The following is an 18,119-nucleotide window of genomic DNA, read 5'->3' on the forward strand; positions in this document are numbered from 1 at the left end:
TTAGAATGGCTGGGCGAATTGAGCACAATTTAATTTGTTGGGTATATTGCACCTGCCAAAGGCGCCAACTATTGGGGAATTATAAAACAAATTTTGATGTTCATTTCGCGGTAAACACATAATATTTGGGGAGTACTCAAGCGCCAAGAATATTTCGTAAATTAGGCAGCCGACCTAACGGGCGATTCCCTAATTAAGAGACTTAGTAGAATGGATGGGGTCATTAAAAATATTAGTCTGTGATGAGAACCGTGAAAAGAGATTTTGTTAGAGGGGCTTTGAAAATATAAATTCAGGTGTTATTTGAGATGTTTTCAGGCTAAAATTCAGGTTTATGCTCTTATCTGCGAAAAGCATCGTTAATTTTGTTGGTGCTACATAGGTGAAAGCTTGGACAATAAAGATAATAAAGACTTTAACTCACTAGTCTTTCAGTTCAGTTACGGCTATTTGCTATTTGGCTGCGATTGTAAAATGTACGCCTTTCTTAAAGAGTCGGTTAAATGTTTAATTATCTTTGTAGAACGGCAAACTTTGTGATGAATTTTAAATTTGATTTTCACTCCTTGCCATTTTTTTCACTTGGCAGTTACGATTGAACTCTTCTGACTTTTATTCGAAATATTTGCACGCACAAGTTGGGGAATTCTGGTTAATTATTTTTAAGTAAGTATTTTTTAGAGTCGCGGACTTTTCATCGTTTTCATGGTCAATAAAACACATCGAATCATCGGGTAATGGCAAATCAAATTTTAACTAAAATTTCTTTTCGTTTTTAGCTTCCTTTCTTCAACAATGCATATGGTGTTTAATTGATATGCATTTCACTGCAAAGTCGTAAAAGTCTTTTGTAAATACATTGGAGATAGCTCTGTTTTTTTTTTTTTTGTTTAACTGCACCACAATCTTAATTAATTGTTGCTGAAGCCTTTATTTTTTTTTTCTCTGGGGCTTTATTTGTTTTCTTTATGGCGGCGTCTCGAATTGAAAATATTATTTCCCTTGCTATTGAGTTAAGCTTTTATTGCACCGTGATTTTCCTTGGCCTTTATTGTTTTTAACTTTTGTTTCGGTTGATTTCTTTTTATTTCACTGCCTTTCTTCAGTCGTGGGCGTATGTATTGTGGGCTGCAAAACAAAACAGAAGTGGAGCTGTTAATGAAAATGGGCCAACGATCATCGAATTAGAAATCACCCAGCCCAGCCTAGCATCGATTTTCGGCTTCACTCTTGGCCAGCCCAAATTTATGCAAAAAGCCCTCTACAGCCATGTGATTAGGCCAAACACGCTCCGCTCAGCTCGACGGACCCTATTTGCATTCGATTCGCTGGTAGCCGATCGGAATTGCCAAAAATTGATGCATATCAGCTGACCGATCGGATCGTGGGGAGTCCGCTCCATCGAACAGGTTGGAGCTGCCCAGGCTGCCAGTCGGCCAGTTAGCCAAGTAGCCAAGTAGCCAGTTAGCCAAAGACCCAAAATTGACGGCTATCTTGAGTTATGAGGCGTTATGGAAATGGAAATTGCATTTTACATTCGCGGACCACTCAAAAGTGACAGTTGAAAGCGTCGACGACGATTTAACGAATTAATGTTTCGTGTTTATAATTTCAGATCTCTGATTCGAAAGCGACAACCAAGGGGTTCCCTCCCCATTGACGGTCTTTATATGCAAAGATGCCTAACTGGGTGAGAGGAACATTATCACACCTGTAATTGGGCTAACGAATTGGGATTTCCCTGAGGCGAGGATAACAGTCGATATAACAGCCACATAAAATGCAAACTCGAGTGATTTGGTTAAAATGTCAGAAATATACAAAGAGCAATAGAATGCACATCTTAGCCGGCTTTAGTACGAGTATATGTAGTAAACTAGAATTTCAAGTTAATAAAGCATTTTTCAGTTTACATTTCCGAAAAAAGTGAACCCCAATAAAAAATAGTAAAACGATAATTAAAACATTGATGATTAGGCAAAATCCATAATCTAAGCTTGAAAGAACTATTGAAATTAATGTTCGAATCATTTATTTTATAATCTTCCATTTTATTCAAATCGATGGCGTTTTATTCTAATGAGCAGCAGAATCATACACGTTGATTTCATCTTTATAATTTGCATCTAAACTGAATGGAGCATAAGAAAAAATGAAACTGTTAAGAACGCGCATGGACAAAATGCTGAATAGTTTTCATATTATTAAATTTCTTTATAGTAATAATTTGCAGTTTACCACCTATTTCCCTTGATTATCTTTCCTTTGTGCAATTGCACTGCAGCCGACCACAGGAATCACTTTCAGCTAGCTCAAGCCGCAGCTTCCTTCCCCTTTACCCCTTCTTCATGCCCCCTGTCTCCTGCCCGGGGGCTCATTAAATGTGAATTTGCACTTCTTTGCCGCTTAATGGTATGCTTCCTTGTGGCACGAAGACGACGACGAGTGGAAGTTGTCAACGGCCAACAATTAACTGGTGCAGTGCCTCAGCCACGCTGCTGGCTAGTTAGCTCTCGGCCACTTGGCCACCCGATCTTTTGTTGCCCCATTCCCTTGCCTTAATTGTGCCAAAGTGGTGCCAATTTTTATTGCCGACTTATCGCTAGAGATTCCCCTGCTGTCCCCACCCTCTCTTCCACATTTCCAGCGGCTGCTATGTTGTACTTCACTTAATGAATCCCGTTAGGCAGTTGCAGCCACAAGTTGATTTTTCGCAACGCATTTGCAGAACAAACATCAAACTGCTCTTGCTTCTGGTACTGGCGACTCCGTGGAGCGCTATCAAAACTAATTTATATGCAAATGCAGTTCAAGTAGCTGCAACAAAAGACAAAGTCAAAGACTTTGGTGTGGAGTCCCTGGTGAAAAATCCACGGCACCAGCTTTGGCGCTGGAAAAGTCTTCAATAAACAGTGGGAAGTAAGCAGTGTTCTGATCGGAGTTCTTCTGCCTTCGCTACACAGCAAGAAATGGGATCGTCATATTATATATAAAATACAATATAGCTTAGATATATGGCATAGTTGGACTTGACGATTGAGCTCATCGTATTTGAACCATGCGTTAACTTAAGAGTTTTTTGCATTTTGTAAGTAAATATTCCAGCTACAAAAAGAATATATTTATAAGAGAGAGTACTCTTTTAAAGGCTGGCGTTTTTCACAGAACCCCTACAGAATTCAATGAAACACATTCTAACTGTTACATGAACTTTGTTTTAATTTAATAGATAATGGAAATATCTAAAAGCTCTTCATATATGTTCTTCCGCATGTGCCACTTGTGCTCTCTGTGCGAAAATTCTCCCGAGGAAGCAAAGAGCCAACACACACGGCATGATTTACCGTAGAGAACAAAAAGAAATTAATTAACTGCACTTGTATTAGATCCCTGACCGGCTGCAGCGCGTGCGCCTGTGTTGGTGAGTATCTGTGAGTGAGTGCATTAGCTTGGCACTTAAATGCCTCACGAGCAAGTCGCCCAGCCCGCGAGTTGGCATTTGACAGTGTCGGGAGCAGGAAAAACTGGCTGCCGCAGCATTAACTCACTTTGCATTTGCAGCTGAAGCTGAAGTTGCAGCAATAGCTATCGCTGAAAAGCGAAGCGTTTTTCGTTGTTCTCGGTTCGTGATTTTTGTCTCAACTTTAGTTTTTTTTTTTTTTTGGCCAACAAGTGCCAAGTTGAGCGGCGATTGCAGTTTACATTTAGCAGGGGTCCGCGACTAATTAGTGCTCATGTCGGCTGCCAAAAGTTATCGACTGGCAGCTCCGGAGTTCATTATCCTGTCCAGCTCTGTTATCCTGCTGTCAGCATTTGCTGCGCCCGATAAGGCTTTATTTCTTAATTAGCAGCCCGAGTGCTCCAGTTTGTGGGCCCCTCGGGGTGTTAATTTCAAAATCTCAACGCGTGCCGCAAGCAGAAAATGCTGCTGCCTCAGCTGCAATGCGTTGACAGCGAATGCAATTTGAACTTGATGGCCGGCAACGTGACACGCATATTAAGCAGATTGTGGAGCTCCGGTTTTGTAATATACGAGGAGTATGCATATGTGAGGCCTAAGTTGTCGAGGCGGCGCTTTAAATACGCACAAAGCGGCCTCGCATGCGCAATTAGTCGTGATTGAGTCGCAAGTTTGTTTAAGCATCGAGAAGAGGGAGCCCAAGATGAAGAAACTACGGAAAAATTACCTCGAACATGGGCACGAACGAGGAAAACTCTCACTTTTTGGCGGCTCGGTGTTGTGGCTTTATTTCTTAACAGTTTCTTCCATTTTGTGTAATTTTCGATTAACAATTTCGATTAGGTTTAGCGTCTTTTTGATTGATTGAAATGTCTTGTCCGTTTGGGTTACTTCTTATTATTTTATTTTTTATTTTTGTTCGTCTTGTTTTTTTTTTTTGGGTTTCTAGCCGCTGGGCTGAATGTTAAAGTGTGTAACAAAATTAGGCACCTTTTTGTGAATTTCTTCGTGTGTTTTTTTTTCCATATAAAATGGAGCTGCAACTGTGCGAACCGAAAAGCGAACAGCAAACAGCGAAATCGAAACCGAATCCGAATCGGAAACCGATCTGAACCGCACTCGAGCGCTGTGAAAACCAAACTGCGGCCGGCAAAGCATCAGCCAGCGCATAAAACTGCGCCAGGTGCCCAGAGAAAAGCACGCTCGAAGAGTGCTGGAAGAAGAGAGCCGAAGCCAGACTTTAGCGCCGAAGAGAGATTTATGACGGACAAGCTTGTGCCTGAAGTCTTTCGTTTGAACAGCTGATTGCGAGCTCTTTGCCTGGCAAATTGATAAGTGCACAAATGTTTACGGCTGCGGCGACCTCGACCCCCCAGGCTAGCTGGTAAACAAATAGCCGTGCGCACATACATATTTGGCCATCAATTTGGCCCGAATGCTTTTGGCCACTTTCCCGCCCATTCCCAGACTTTGTCACTGGACTGGCACCCCCCACCATGAAAAGCACACCCCCACTTTCTGGGGTGATTCATGGATCGGCGATTATTTAATCTCCGTATTAGCGCAAGCTCTTTTATTTTCGACCCGTGTGCGGTTTCTTTATTGACTCACCGACTTTTGAAAGTGGGTCAGTGTTAAAGATTTTTCGCCTCTCATTTGTTGGGATTTTTTATGAGTTATCAGTATAACTGTTACATAACACTGAGTGCAGCCTATTGTTGACGATTTTATGGGAGATGACAAGAGCGCTCGAGCCGATGATTCAGTTCAATTCACACTGGGATGCTGATATACTGGTAGCATAGGGGGAATTATTACAGCCAGTCGTGGGTCAGATGTCATTCCACATTTAAATGAGTTTTCCAAGAAACATGTAGGTAAATAAGGTCAGCATTAAAAGCGAATTTTAAATAGGAGAAATCGCCCGTGTATGTAGATACTATAATTACTGTTAGGCCGGTGGCTATTTTTCAATCTTCTAAGGAAGAGTTTAGTTTTACTTTCATGAAATAAAAGTCAAACATAAATTGTTCCCAGTATTTCTCTTACAAATGGGGTAATTAGTAATCACATATCTAAAAAGACGAAGTTTATGGTTTTGCACAGATCATTTATCACTCCAGATTGCTGGAAAGAATTACGATTTGCATGACGGGGTCCGCCAATTTCTAACAAATGTTGATGAAATTGCCTATAATATCTTTTGGCTAACCGGCTTGAAAAAGTAACACTCAAACATTGTAAATGGTCTGTTGATCGGTTTAGTGCAGTTCAACGAACGTTGATAGGTTCTCGATCGCTGATCTTGGCCAAACGCGGAGAAACATTCATTCATGGATGACTGCGCGCTGATAAATAGATCTTCCAATGGATTCCAGCACAGCAGAGCAGTTCAATGACAGAAATCTCACTGATCGTTGATCGTCGACGATTTGAAATCGAGGAGATTTATGCCGATTGCCGAGTTCTTACTACTGAATTACTCAGACATCGATTCAGCCCAGATCATTTAACACTGTCTTCGCTTAACGATCATAAATCAGCTGCGAATGAAGTTGTATACAAGGAGTATCAACGAGTTATTGGAAAAAAGAAAAACAATGTTCCTAGGAACGAAAGTATAACAAATTTCACAATTTGTTATTTATTCATTGGTTTGACCATTTAAAACATACTTAACTAATATTCTAATGATTTATATAAATAATTAAACAAAATTAGCTTTTATTTTTTTATAAAATTGACTACTAATTTAACTTATCCGATTTAATGGGTCTGGTTTAACGCTCTTTCCTTCTACCCACATTTTTTTTCATTTTATTATTCCAACTGTTATGGGTCTGCCAATTTAGCCCGAAACTAAAATATCTCAATTCTGCCATAAAAACTCCCCATGACATCTTTTTTTTTACCAGTATTTAATTTGGCTCTAAGCGTTCGATGTAAGCCGAAAATCGAATTCCACCTTACTGACCTATTTATCCAGCTCCTCAATCCCGCGGCTGGCGAACCAAACGCAGCAAGTGGCACTCTTCGGCTGGCGAAGAGGTGATCAGAGGTGGCAAAGGGGCAGGTGGAAGGATCGAAGCCAGTTGGAGTCGGACTCTCTGCTTGGAACTTGATTAATCGTTTACACGTGAATCAAAGCCGAATCGTTAATTTAAATGGGTAACACAATGAATGGAGCTTGAAACAAAATGCTGCCAATATATTTGCCAATTATGCTGGCTCCCATGGTTGCGGACAAAGTAAGTTTGGGTTACATTAAAAGAAAAACCTTGCTAGTCTTAACGAATTTTAGAGGGTATACCCTTAAAAATGTATAGCTCTTTTCATTCTAGCTACAATAAATGGAACAAATACATATTTGTATTAGAAGCCCACGATGTTACGTCTTACAAATTTTGTAATCAATATTTAGTTGAGTATCAATTGTTGAGCAGAATTTAGTTTAATGCTAGTGTAGACCTTGGTGTTTAGGATCCTGTCAACACTTCTCTGATTGACATTTGCATAATATGGAAGATCGCTGAAGATCTCGCGAGCCGTGTGTGAACTACGGGCTTTGGGTCTGGGCTGTTTCAAAGTGAAAGTCAGTGTCAAGATTAATGGGCCGTAATTTGTCATGCCAATGTGGCCTCCTCCACTCCTCTCCAGTCGATTGAAGAGTATGCTCTGGTTAGCCCGATCTTGGCGTGCACATCATGTCATTTTCATTTGGAATCGTTTTGTGCTGTCAACAATGCCACAAAAGCACTGCAAATGACATGTACGAACTCAATCGATTATCGAGTAGGAAGTGGAAAGCGAGGCGGGCTTGTGTCTTAAGTCTTTCGTTCGGGCTCCGCAAAAAGAGAGATGCGGAGCTGTAGTTGGCTGGCGCGATGGCTAAAGACGGCGGAATGCGGTAATTAATTAAGCCAAAAGCAAGAACTGCCAACGGCAGTAGTCGAAGAATTTTTCTTTCATTTCCAGCTGGAAAAGCCAGCAAGCTCCGGTGCGATAGGGCGACGTAGGGTAGGACATGGTGGGCGGTCGATTCCTAAGAATCCAAACATTGCATGCATGAAATGAGCGTAATTATTAAGTACAAGCCAGGCAGCTGGGCACTAAGCCCCATTGCTACCACCGTCTCTTGGCCGTCTTGGCCATGTCTTTATTTAATAGTTGTGTAAGTATTTTTCACAGCAATATTGAATTTTCCGCACACACATGTGACATGGGTCAGTAACCTAGAAATGAAAATAACACCTTGCTGGGGCTGCGGCTTTGGCTTTGGCTGCGGCTGTGGCTGTGGCTGCCAACTGCCATAAATGTGGACGGAATGGAGATGGACATGGGATGGAGCCGGGACTGGAGCTGAAACTGAAGCTATAGCTGGAGCTGGAGCTGAAGCTGGAAATGTAGAGGCTCGCTGCAAACGAAACGAACCCACCTAGCCACTGCCAGCGACCCCCCTCCGGTGTGTGTGCGAGTTTGCTAACGTTTCAAGACCATATCTATATCTAAGCAAGTGTACGGCAGCCCAAGAGAAAAACTGCCAGCGCAACAGAGACAGGGAGAACCTGTATGGAGAGACAACAGCGAGACCGAGACCGAGACCGAGACCCAAGCCAAGACAAGAACCAGGCCAGGCCAAGCCACATCTCCAGAAAATTTGTTAAACCGCAGCAGAGAAATGTTGAAAACATAAACCAAAAACCGCAAAATGTGGCAAAAAAAATAATAATACACACCATGTGGAAAACCAGCAGTAGCTGAAGCAACAATGCAAAAGAACAATAACAACAATAAAATGGTAGCAAGCTCTGGGGGCAAATTAAATTAAGAGCGCTCACAAGTGTAAGCCTAAACATTGTCTAATGGCCAAAAAGAATACAAGAGGCCCAAAATGTGAAGCAATGCGAGGGAATAGGCGTCCAAAAGGGCATGACATCAGGAAGCCATAACTATTACGCAAGAAATAGAATATTGTATGCGCTATCTGAAAGGCTATTATTACTTATAAATATAGAGATAAATATAAAAATATAACACAGAGAACAACGCAAGCTTAATTTAAAAAAAATTAAATTAAAATTTTCGGCTTTTTAAATTAGACAATGTTGCGTCTTAGGCAACCGTATAATTATATAGAAAACTGTAAATGATACAATATGCTCGCTCCACCAAGCAAAGGTGGTGCTATAAACATCAGAGAATATTCTTACGCAAATATTTTCTGGCCGAGCCAGCCAACCTATGATTAATATTCAACAGAAGGTCTATTAATTGCCATTCACGTTGTTCTAGTTTTGATAAACCCACCTCTCCTCGTAGCCACCACCATGCCATGCGCTAAGCCCCAAGATCGGAGGCCGGACTGCCGAAGTACGAGTATAACCGTCGGGGCAGTGACTCTCCTGGTGAACTCTTAGTCGGAGGCAGACGGTCACAGTCAGTTAACAGTTGGCGTTATGATGATATAATAAACAGTGATGGTCCCAGCGAAAGGGACGGAGTGCTGGGACCAGGTTGAAACAGATTGATGGGGTAGATTAAAGCCAGGTCATGTCAGGGAAGAGTCGGAGTCAGCAGTCAGCAGTCAGCGCCTTGGCATGCGTTTGAATTTGGGAGTCAGAGCGGGAAGAGTCGCAAACAAATCACCCAACACTCTGGATGGCAGACTTGTGTTGGACGCAGATTAATTTCAGTTGACAAATTACACATGAATTTCTAACGGCAGTACAATATTTATGGGAATCTTCCCACTGGCCCCCAACGTCATGCGTGCGCCCCAACCAGATTCAACCTGAAGTGGAGCGATGTGGAAAAACACTCTGCCAGGTTCCTACTTCGGTTGACAGGTGAAATTGAGATTAATTGTGCTAAATTAAGTGAGTGAGAAATTACGAAATTATTGCAGCGTGTGTTGCAGTTAGAAATCGCAATCAGTTTGCCCGAATCAGTTGGCCCCATCCGCCGGACTGGACCGGCCCCAGAGGGTCCTACAAATTGTCTTCGTCGCGATCCGTAAACAGGAGTTGAGTTGGGTGTAAATTACAGGTGTGTGGTGGCCAGCGCGAAAGGTGTGAAGCCGGATGAGATCTCCGAGAATCGAGAACCCAGCTCCAGTTGAGGGAGAACGTCGCTGCGATTGGGTGCACGCCCAGTTTCCGACCGGAGGAGGAGCAGCTGATGACTGATGATAGAGTTGATTGAAAGTTAACAGCCAGGCAAAGGGATTCTTGGGCAGGCATTACCTTTAAATGTACCCAAGGGATACCTGGCGAATTTCAAACATCTTTCTCTAATGGGTAACATACTGAACTTGATGGGGTCGAGAAGGCAAGTTGTAATTTTGATCTGATAGCTTCGTATCGTAGGCCTGTAATTTTACATATTTCATTTCTATTAGAGGTAATTAGAAGTACTTAACAGGATCTGCATGTAAAATTGCCGTCCTCAAAGAAGTATATTTCAACACATTTAGATTGATGATAGAGCTGATTGAAGGTTGCACGCGCACTGAGAATTCCAGGCACGCAATTAAATATTTTTAGATTGGAGATAAAAGAGTTCTAGAAAGTTTCAAGAAGCAGTTTGCAAAGGTTGATTGATCAAGGCAAGTACTACGTAAAAGGCAAAAAATGGGAAAGACTTAGAATTTATATTCACATTAGCAAAAATGGTACTGCAAGTTGCAAAAGCTTGCAAATAAAAGTAGCATTGTGGTTTATTGGTCTTTTTTATCTGTTGGCCAACCTCTAAAGCTGAGCTACTGAATTAAATTGAACGAGTGTTATTAGAGTTGATTGTAGAGAACGTCGCTCCCAAAGGAATTCAAATTCTTTCTCATAGGCTTCCTCTTGATGAAAGTATCCACACGTCCAGAACCGCATTCCACGTGCCACAAAAAGCAGCCAAAGCAACACCCACTATTCCCAAAGGTGACACATCACAATCAGAGCAGCAGCCGGAGCAGTCCAGTGGAATTGGGGTTTGGCAAAGGCCGTGGCAGGAAGGGATTGAAAGGGCGTGGTCCGGCAGTCGGTTGCATTCGGTTGCAGTAGCAGATGTATTTTGCAGCTCCCGGCTGAAGGAAGAACGGATGATGTCACGGGGGCAGGTGGCACGGGACAGGGGCAGGGGGCAGCAAGCGTCAAAAGCTGTTACAAATTGTGCAATTGGTTTTGGGCTAATGCCAGGCAGAAGGCTCATGGAATAGCCAACCGCCTGTGCATCGCGGAGGCCGATGCAGCAAATGCTGCAGTTGCATGTGTGAGGAAGCGCAACAAACCGAAAATGGTATACGACCACTGCAACCTGTTTAGGCCATGGGGCTGGATGAGGCTAAAGCTGGAGATGGAGTCAGAGACCGCGTCGCACTTTACAGTTTGATTTCTCACGAGGCAGACGCGGCATCTGCCGCAGGACCGTTACTTACATGCATCTGGTTCCGCACTTCAAGTTCAGGTTTGGGCCAGGCCACTTTTCGGGTGAGGGAAGCGCAGCAGGAGGATGGGCGGGGATCCGACTTGGATACGGGTACTAGGTTTGTGGAGGGAGCGATTTGAATAGGGATTTTGTTTTCACTTGTGTCTGGGTCGCCAGCCAGCCACTTCAAGTGGCACAAGGTCAACTGTGAGCCAGATGAAGATGTTTTGGGCCAGGGAAGAGATGTTGCCACGGGAAAACCTGCTGTCCGTGAACATCTTCATTGCCATCTCCTTTGCCGCTCATAGCAATGATGATGATGATGATGAGGATAATGATGATGAGGATGGGGATGGCGGCGGGGCAGCGTAATGAGTTCAAATCACAGTTGCATCCATGAGATATCGCTGCTCGTGTAATTGTTGGCATTGGCATTTGTCAAACGTTTTGCCCAGCAACTAACCGACCGACCAACCGGCAGATGCAGTGCAGCAATTAAAAAAGAAATAGAAGAGAGTCCAGCACTGGGATTCGAACTGGGATGCTGGGACGTTGGGATGTTGGGATGCTGGGATGTTGGGATGTTGAGATGTTGAGATGCTGGGAACTTGAGACTGAGGCAAACTGCAGAAGACGGACGTGATTGAACTGCAAGTGGGGAACCTGTTTGCTTGTCTATATTAGATATGAGGCAGCGATAAGTGGAGCGTTCTCTCTCTGTCGCTCGGTTGAAGCCAAGAGTTGAGATCGTCAATACAAACATGGCCAAGATATCAGCGACAAGCTGACATTCTCTAATAATTGGCCACTGGCATTCCTTCGCGCTTTGAATTTACAGAATTTATGGTCAGCGAGGAAAGATCCAATGCGACGGCTCACCCAAATCCAATTCCCATCGTCTGAAGCATCCGCTGCTGATCAAAGCCCCCTCTTACATGTTGCACTCCCAATCCCCGAACGCCAGCTCCAAGTGCAAGGCCATTACTCCAAATTAAGTGGCACAGCCGTATGCAAGTTTACAGCCTCGCAACCCATTAACGCAGCCAACTCCTGAACTCTCCTGGGCCCTCTTCTGATTTCTGGAGGCGCCTCCAGCTCGGATCTCCGCCAGGGAGCTGCCATAAATACAGGTATGAATATATGGCCGCATACCCATGTTGGTCCCATCACTCAACGCCACTCTGGGCAATTAGCCGAGTGAAATTCAACACTCGCCAGTGGTACCATTGTCCAAATGGGGCTGGGTTTGGCCAGGTGATTTGGTCATCGGCGAATGCCTTTCGGAAAAGTGGATGCAGGCCGATTTACTTGATCACCCGTTTCCTGTTTCTCATTTTTCGGATATTCTAGGCGTTGTGATCTGTTTATTGGAAAATGTGATTAACTATATTGGCTGGTACTATAACCGAAAGCCGTTGTGTATTACGGAAAATTAATGCTCAAAAATAAGATTTTAAAGACCTATGAATTACAAGACTAATGGAACGGAAATAAAGCAATAAAAAAATAAATAAATTATGCAACGCTCAATTGAATGTTGTAAGTCTACAAAAAATATTTCATACTGAAATTCTGTTTAGCATTTTCGTACCTAAAAAAAAAAATAAATTCTTTCAAGTTCCCAATATTCAAAGACAAGGATCCCTTTTCCAAGAAGTGCCTTGAAAGGCAACTTGCTTCTCAGTAAAACGTAAACACAGTCGCATCCAAAGTAACTTGGCAATGGCAACAACTTCATTTACTGCTGCGGCTGGCATCTATTTTTATTAGCCAGGCAATTTGGCCAAAGGCAACAGGAAAAATAATAAAATAAGTCTGCGATGAGGAGATGCGAAGGAAGGAGACTATGCCGGATGATGGCAAGACCTCAATCCAAGAAAACCCAACCGCTGGGACACAACAGAAAAAGTAAAACGGTTCCTGGAGAGACACCTGTCATGAGAGCCTCTTAACAACGGCCATCAGCGGAGGCAGCAACACCTCTATTCAAATAAGCCACAGACTCAGATTTAGGATCGCGTCCGTATCGGTGTCGCCACTTGTCGTGTGGACTCGCCGTGGACTTTAGTGGATCGCAGCAGTCTATGGTCCATGCATGGTACATGGTCCGTTGTACAAGTATTTTGTCTGGGCCATGCGTGGTCCCATTTCCCAGCGAAAACCACTCGCGGTTGACCCAATGCTAAGCGGGCTAAGTTGGACAATGGCCCACAGCGCAGTTTAACGGATGCTTCCTCATAGCCGTTGCGGTGAAGAACATAAAGGGTGGAACGGGTCTGGAGGCATGTTGCTCCATGGATCGCGGATCGCGGATCGCCACTCGAACTCGTTCCGCGGAAACGTGTTTGCTGTTTGCAGTTTGGTGCCTGGTTGACCACCACACGAGCGACCAGGCCAGGCCAACCAAGTGCAAGTCGAATTCGCGTCTTGGACCAGTTGCATATGGCCGTCCATATCGCCAGTTGGGCTGTGCCCCGAAGTGTGGCCACAAATCGAATTGTTATTAATTAATAACAGCGAAACACCTTTGTCTGGGCCCCAATCCCAGTTTGCCCAGTTTCCCACCACAAACAGGTGCTCCTAATTTGGGGTGGCGCCCCAATGTTGACGCCCTTTTCTGGCTTGGATTCGGTTGCAAATTACTGGCGGCCAGCTTGTTAGCATGGACTTTTGGCCACAAAGTCCAGTTAGCCAAGCACTCCCAGTCGCGCAAATTCTATCGCCATCTCTCTCCCGGTTAATTTGTGGCATAACTCGTTTCGTAATTGAGAATTACATTAGATTCGTGACGAGTGCGTGCAACAGAACTAGTTCCACCAGCAGCTACTATTGAGTCATTTGCCAGCACAGAAAAGAAAACAAGAAAACCAGTAGTTTGGGGTATCGAATTATCTAATACCTTGTACTTGTACGCCTATACAAATAAATCGTTGGCAGAATGATTTACACCATATGTATACCACAAGAGAAATCGTTGTTGTTACAGAAGCACTTAACATATTTGTCCCAGGGTATGGGAGTAACCTCTACTAGGGTATGTCATAGTCGTGGATACCAAAGATGGCCAAGATAAGCCCAGCGTATGCCAATACTTATACGTATACGTGGTGCTCTCCACTTGTTCTGATGATCACCGGCTGATAGTCGGTACCCAAACATATCTATCTTTTATTGCACGCAATTTCCTTTCAGCTCAATTCGTTTGCCAAATCATTTCCCCTGTTCTAGGCAAAGATTTGGAGTGCTCCGCCAGCCGCTCCTGGAGATAATCAGCGTTCGCAGAGGAGCCCGAGCTACCAAAACGAGCTACCTGATTGCCCCTGGAGTGAGAGTGCGGAATGGAATGATAGCTAAGTGCCAAGTGGATCTCGCTCTGTGTGGGTATTAGCTTGGGTAATCGGAGATGGGGCACAGCCCTCTTTGGATGAGGGAAACTATGGCAAAATGGAACAGCAGAAAGGTTGATAGAAGCTGCCGATTCGAGATAATGAGGGCCCGAAGGATACAGCACCATATAACGCAGATAGGTATAAGATTTGATGAGATAAAGGGGCTTCTAGAAAGTCTTTTAAGTGAGGTGCCTAATGGCAAATATATTTGTAATAAGAAAAAGGCATTATTAATGTAGAAGTCAAAGTAAAAGTAGTAAAAACTGCTGACGAGGCAACTTATACCGCATCTCATTGAAAACATTCCGACATTTTCATTCTGATTGCCTACCGCAAAGTGGAAGAAGGCAGTGGTTTGCAAATCAAATCATATATAAAATCATCCATCAATAGTCGGCTAACACCATCGGTTTGAACTTCCTGTGTGCCAGTGGCTTTATCTTGCTGCATCCACCACCCTAGTCACCTTTATTACGGCTAACCACTGCCCACTTGGATATGGGCCGCCAATTGATTCCATTGCTAATGACTGCTAACGGTTCCACAGACACTTGCCGCAGTTTCGATTGCGGCTGAGGAAAGGAAGCCAGCGGTTACCGCTGCAACGCCCAAGTCGCCGGGAGCCTCCGCCATCTGCAGATCTCCACGCACTCCACGTGCGGCACAGTGAGAACGGGCGGGAAGGATCAGTGATTGTTCAAATTATTATTGATCGGTTGTAAGAACTATTTAATGATCATACAAAGGAAAAAACATTTCTCTACACTGCTAAATAAGTACAAAAACCTAAATTACATCATGCGGAACCTTAATTAATTGTTGAAAGTATAATTTTGTTTCACTGTCTTAAGCTATTACTCAACACAATATACAAATTTAGATATAAGCAGGATAAGCCAACGCTGCGTATGAGTAATACTTATTCTGCTGTGAGATTCCTCTGGGACAAATTTACGTTCCCGATCTAACTTCACCTGTTGCGGCAAAACCCTTTTGAGATCCTCCTTCTCGAGGCCCCACTGTCGCTGGGCAGCAGCACGTTTGCGTGTGGCTTCCGCGGCCACCAGTCCAAGATTGATTGGGCACTCGGTTATTGTCAGTGGAGCTGGGCTTATCGCATCAGTGCAATTTGCTTGCGTCGCTGCTGCTGCCGGTGGTGCAGATTTCCCTCAACGAGGAGTGCTGGGGCAACAAGTGGGCTTATGCCCGTCCCTTCGCCTCACAGAGAACTAAGGAGTAAGGTTGAAGGACGGGGTTGGGAGTCCTCCGCTGCCAATGGGCTCGCACGCAACGAGGCTTAATGACCCCAAAAGCCTTAATTAAGGCCCAAACTAAAACACTTTGATTGATTTACGCTTGCCAACTGGCCGACGGCAGGGACAGTGATATGGGGATGGCCACAATTAAGAGAGCGCAGGGGATGGATAACGAGTCCGACTGCTTGCATAATTACCCCGTAAGACTCAATTAACTGTAAATTAAAGAAAATGCTCGCTTACATTATGGCTGCACTTAATGTCGCGTGTGATAATGGTGCAGATCTTCTCTGGCACTCAGTGCGACTTTGCGAGGCTGGTCAAATTGGGAAACCGAAGTGGGGAACACTTCAACCAACAGGTGCACCTTAGTTACATATCAATATTGTAATATATAATATGTATACAACTATACGATATATAAGAAGCATGTAGTTTACACCAAGATGTAAAAACAGTAACTAAGCAAAAACATGATTTTATATCCATTTACTCATACATAAAAGCAAATTTCTGCTTTTGTGATTTCCTGAAAATAAATTAAACAAATCAAAACTCGGCTTAGAACGTGGACCAACTTGTTTAAGATGGTTTTCGCTTTTCAAAATTGCAACGCTATCTGATTGGTAACAATACCCGTAGATAAGGTACACTTTAAGATCAACGCAGAGTAAGAGCATTTTTTGTCGGTTCCTTTTGCTGCTTTTGTGTTTTGCTGCCACTACGGCAGTGCCACCGCCCACCCCCCGCGCTCGCACACATGGAATTAGAGCGGGTAAAAATGTACGAGGAGATAAAAGAGGGGCGAATTAAGTAACAAGGCACTTAACGTTAACACTTAACAAGGCAATGTCGTGGCTGTCTTGGCTGAGGCCTGAAACTTGGGCCATGCACCGTGCACGGGGAAGCTGGTCATAAAAGTTGGAGCTGAAACTTTGGCCGGGACGGGAAGCCGGAGGAACGAAATGCCATTAAGTGTCATTGCTCATTCCGGCGAAAGATTGATATCGGGCTTTAAATATGCGTACTCCGATGGGATGGGATGGGATGGGATTGGATAGGATAGTATGGTACATCAACACTGTCATCGGGTCACCAGAAGTGTGAGTGACGGTGACGGTCGTGGTAGAGGTGACTGCAGATCCCCGAACTGCATGACCAAACTCCCATTAAAGCAGCAGGCGAAAGGCATTCCGAACGGAAGCAACTGCCGGTTATTATGTACTTTTCGAGGAATGAGGTATATGTCTGCAATTCACATACAACATTCTCGGGGATAATCACTTTTTTATACGAGCATGCATAAACTTCCAGATTGAACTCTTTTTTAAATGAAACAATTTTTTAAACACATCTAACATATCATAAGGAAATTGGTTTCTATTGGTTCGTCTATTCTATTGGTTAACAGAATTGATTTCTATTGTACACAAGAATGGCATATTCGTTTGCAGCACCTGCCCAAAAACTGTGATTGATTGTAGCTTTGCAAACTGAAGAACCGCAGAACTCGCATCCGAATACATACCAACAACTGATCGCCAGGCGGGGCCGCCAATTTTGGCCCACAGTGAACTCCAAGCTGGCTGAGAGTGGCAGCCAAAGGCAGTTTGCGGTTAAAGCGGCTTATCACATTAGCACACTTCCAGGCATCCAGACTTGCAGGCCTTTGAGCCAAGACAGAAAGACCCGAACGTGGCTAAAAGAGCCGCTGGAGAACCGTTAGCGATCGCGACATTCGCATCCTGCTTGGGATCCTTCGCACACACGCACACGTAAAACCGAACTGACTCAGATATATCTTCGTACTGGGCGGAGATGCTGGCGAGATATACGAGTTCGAGTACCGGCCGGCTGCACTTAACTCTTCGCCTGGACGAGATCTTAACAAAACTAACTCGATCGCCATTGATCGGACGCATTTCAACTTAAAGTCAAGTGGAGAATGCCGGCGCTGACGTCGAAGTCGACGGCGGCGGCGACGTCCACGTCCACGTCGACAGCGAACTGCATTCCCAACCCAAATCGCGTTTTACTCACAAAATAAATAAGACAGAAACAGAATGATACAAACACAAAAAAAAAAAAACAAAACAAAACAAAAAACTAAGCCAAACCGAGCTGTGTGCAGAATTTATGGCTTGGGCTGTGGCCGTCCGGAGAAATGCTCTACAAGGCAGCCACTCAATAGATCGTGGGTCTTCCCAGTGAATCAATAGCTTTCCCGGAGCCACAAAATGAATCTCGCTTGCGTAAGACAAAAGAAACTGGGGAAACCCGCCTGAATTCAAGATCAATCTAAAAGGTCCCAAAGAAAGTGGCGATCGAGTGGGGGACCAGACCACCCTATGGAAGTGATGGAAAACTTGAGATCGTATACAGAAGATCTCGTGCTATTGTCTGCACTTGGAGGAAGAATTTAGAGATCTCATAGAAATTTCAGAATGCTTATAAAATTCTCTCAGAGATTGTAACGCTAAATAAATAAATAAAAATTTAATAACTTATACGGTAATGTAAAAATTACTAGCAATCTCCAGGATGTAGTAACATGCAACATATACAACGCTCAGTTGGCCTCGAAAATGATTCATATAG

At 43.8% G+C, this 18,119-nt stretch overlaps 1 protein-coding gene across 7 annotated transcripts in view; it reads right to left on the minus strand.

The window, feature by feature from the left end:
- LOC6553221 (serine proteinase stubble) overlaps positions 1-17,415 on the minus strand; it is a 29,570-nt gene extending 12,155 nt beyond the window's left edge. Inside the window, exons 1-2 of one of the 7 annotated variants that reach the window (XM_026976775.1) lie at positions 17,050-17,415; positions 425-1,128 (exon numbers count right to left, since the gene is read on the minus strand). The gene's annotated coding sequence lies outside the window, so the exon portion shown is untranslated. The other 6 variants (XM_026976790.1, XM_026976770.1, XM_026976768.1 and 3 more) reach the window with 6 other exon arrangements.
- Positions 17,416-18,119: the final 704 nt, after the last annotated feature.

Source organism: Drosophila erecta, unplaced genomic scaffold (assembly GCF_003286155.1).
Source record: "Drosophila erecta strain 14021-0224.00,06,07 unplaced genomic scaffold, DereRS2 tig00000000-arrow-pilon, whole genome shotgun sequence".
NCBI lineage: Eukaryota > Metazoa > Arthropoda > Insecta > Diptera > Drosophilidae > Drosophila > Drosophila erecta.